Source organism: Amblyomma maculatum, chromosome 5 (assembly GCF_055883805.1).
Source record: "Amblyomma maculatum isolate TAMU_Amacu chromosome 5, ASM5588380v1, whole genome shotgun sequence".
Lineage (NCBI taxonomy): Eukaryota > Metazoa > Arthropoda > Arachnida > Ixodida > Ixodidae > Amblyomma > Amblyomma maculatum.
Window position 1 is genome coordinate 159,743,272 of NC_139348.1, and position 3,523 is coordinate 159,746,794.

The window sequence follows — 3,523 nt, forward strand, 5'->3', positions numbered from 1 at the left end:
CACCAGCTCCACCAGCTGGCATCGAGATACGCACATTCACGAGCAGCTTTCGCTTCGCACTAAACTATCACCTCGATCTGCCCGTAATGCGAGCGAGCTATTCCTAGCATTTACGCTGTCTTAGGTCCAGCATCGACCTCTGAAGATCTAGCGCCGGCACAACACACACACACCTTGTCGTGCAGCTGAACATTCGGCAGTCCAAAGTATGTATGTGAAATGGCATTATGCTCGTTCCTCACATGCAGACCGAGGAAACAGGATGTTTTTAGCTAAATTCTTCGTTTAAATTCTACCTCAGAGCCGTGGCAGAAGACATGCCGAATCTACTAGAGGCCTGCACATCGACTCGTCGAGGCGAAGACCTACTGCACCGCACCGCAAGAGTGCACAACCGGAAAGCCGGAAGCGTGAATGATCCGAATTCCCTGTGAACAGCAATGTTCTTTGGTATATAGGGGATTACTTGACTAAAGTGCTTAGGCTGCATCTTTTTCTTGTCGTTGAAGTTTGTGTACATGTAGTTTAAACCCCCGCATGCTCGAGGTTAGCGTGACCCGACTGAACGGCCGCGCAGCTTTGAAACGATCGGGATCGATATGCATGCATCGCCGGGCTTAGGTACGCGGTAGAAAATGTGCGCTGCACATTTCGTTGAAGAAGCTGACTCTTGGAATTTTGCAGAGTGTGCCATGCAAGCGATCGTTGCTACAACCACGCATCCATGTTCCCACGGCTGGCCTACCCCGAGGCGCATAAATGTTCAACCGTGGACGTATCAATGATCGAAGAGAGGACAGATTTTCACAATATTGGGCGCGAAATCGATAGCTACCAGTGCTCAGTGTTAAAGAAATTCTGCCTTGATCATGCGCAATTCAGTGTTTCAGGTGTGGTCAGTAGCTATAAAAGTTTGAACAGTTCGCCTTTCAAGTCAGCGGCGCCAGCGATGGATCGGCGGAGCGATTTTCCACGCTACACCGCTGTCTTGCTAGAAAGCCTATCTAGGCGGCGTTTGACATTCACCTGCTTTTTGTTGGCCCCGTAATTGAAAGCAACGCCTTCAGAAACGCGTTAAATGTTCAAAAATGTATTCTCTTCAACAGTTTCACTCCAGGCTGTCAAAGCAGGCGGACGTTGATAAAACAGTTGAGCACTCCAGTCTTTAGAAATCTGTACAATCACCTTCAGTTTGTAAAATTATTGGAATAGGTCACTTTCCGATCGCTGGGACATAGACCCTCATGACAGCGCTGTCACGTGAATAAGGACCACACCAGGCCGAAAGCTTGTCTCATATAACATAGCTAACCAAGGTATACTTTACAGCATTGTGTTGATTTTTATGGTGCCTAAGCGACTAATGCTGCCATGCACCAAGAACAAGGTTTAATGTATTTATTTTGTGTGTAATGACTAAAAAAGTTCTTTAGGATGTAGCTCTTTTAGGAACATTTTAGGAAACCAAAAATGCAGGAAATTTGCACGTCTCTCCTAGGATCATGCTGGGATGGAAATGGATCTGTTGGAAATTGTACAAAATGTTTCCTCTTTTCTCGACTCTGGCGCATGTGTAAGATATGGTTTATTGTTAGTTCATCTCCACACTCCTTGCATATTGGTTTGTCCTCTTTCATAAGTATGAAGCTGTGTGTGAGGTGTGGGTATGTGTTTTGTGAAGATGACCTAAAATGGCTTCCATGTTGCGTTTTTGATTACTGCATGATTTCCATTCCTTAATGACAGGTTTGACAAGTGTAGTTTGTAGTTTATTTCAATGTTTCAAAAATCCTGCCATTTCACTCTCACTTTTCTTTGTACAAGCTTCTTGGTATCTTCATGCAGCATATTCACCCTCTAATTTAGCATTGCGTCAAGGTAACCTGGTTATTTCTTTTCATCACCTTTCAAGACTACTGCCCCGATTTCATAAAGTTTCTGACGAAAGGAACTCCTTGGAAGTTATAGAAATAAATGAGATCCACAATATGAGCTATCTAGGGTATGCATATACATGTCCATCGCTCAGTGGAATGGCGTCAGTACGCTGTTAGAACAGGTCTTGAGATAACAACAACCATTGTCTGAGGTGGTCCTTTAATGGGCATTGAAATGCTATGTAACTACAGGTACTGATAGAACTCTTGATCATGTTATGTGATGATGCGATCCTTGCATGAATATAGGTATGCTATGTAACTACAGGTACTGATAGAACTCTTGATCATGTTATGTGATGATGCGATCCTTGCATGAATATAGGTATACATTTCAGAATCTTCAGTGCACCACTTGACCATTTGCCACCAGTTTGTGTGAAAATGTATTTTTCATGCATGTTAACCAGTGTTTAACAGATGACCCCTGTGCACAAGCCAAAAGTGCCACGAGCCAAATGTCACGAGGCCACACGACATGGCAGGAGCTGTTAAGCCAAGCTTACAAAGTTATATTTGAAATATTTCAGCTTCAACGTTTCAGCTCCAATTAAGAAAGGTTGAGGCTTACAGAGGTCTATGCTAGGTTGTCTATCACCTAACAGGGCAGCCTACGACCATATGCTAATGAGTATATCTGAGATAACAGAGACATGAATTAAGGAATTAGTAGTAATGTTTGTAGCAAAGGGCATGTAAATTAACGAGAATCCACAGTGGGATCTGCAGACAAGAACCATTAACGCTGGCACACCATACCCTTACAGGTGGAGATTAGGAGTCTCCCTAATTTTTTGTCTGCTCAAAGCTTGTCATTTCCTTCGTTCTTCCAGATGAGGAAGATGTGAAAATGATAGCATCTAAAATGCCAGAGACCGTCGTTAACAAGGATGCTGATCCCAACAGCGTAAAAACGAATTTCAGAAAAGATGGGTGACTAGTAATGCTGGCAACAGTTGAAACTAAGTGGAAAGGCATGAAATTGAAATGCAACATATGCAGAGATATGTTGCGAGACGACCAGTCTGTGGTGTGCGACATCTGTCTCCGTTAGTTCCATCAAGTGATTGGCCAAAGCAGATGGGGCTGGTGGTTTTGTGATAAGCGCAGTGTAGTAGCATAGATGCAACCTTGCCCATTAATAATTCGAGTGGAGTAAGTGCATTGTTTTGTTTTGTTCATGGTTTCCATGAAAACATTATGAGAAATTTTTTCCTAGAGAATGTTTGCTGAAATGTGAATATAATGTGCAATAAAACTAGTGTTTTCTTGCTGTTTACTTTTCCTTGTATACATTAGTTCTGTGAAGAAAACCACAGGCTAGAAAGAAATGTAATGGCATGCATTTTGATACTTGGCCCCGTTGTGCTGGCTCAGTAGTTAGAGTGCTTGGCTGCTGAACCCAAAGATGCAGATTTGGTTCCAGCCACAGCAGAGACATTTTAATAGAGGCGAAACAATAGGCCGTCATGCACCGTGCAGTGTCAGTGCATGTAAAAGAACCCCAGATGGTCGAAATCATACCGGAGCCCTCAACTATTGTGTTCCTCATAGCCGTAGTTATTTTGGGATGCTAAACCAGATAT

At 43.3% G+C, this 3,523-nt stretch overlaps 1 long non-coding RNA gene across 1 annotated transcript; it reads left to right on the plus strand.

Moving 5' to 3' along the window:
* Positions 1-210: 210 nt before the first annotated feature.
* On the plus strand, positions 211-3,216 carry LOC146190115 (uncharacterized). The gene is made up of 2 exons (XR_014707703.1): positions 211-2,129; positions 2,206-3,216. It is a non-coding gene; the product is annotated as an uncharacterized LOC146190115 (long non-coding RNA).
* The last annotated feature ends 307 nt before the right edge of the window (positions 3,217-3,523 follow it).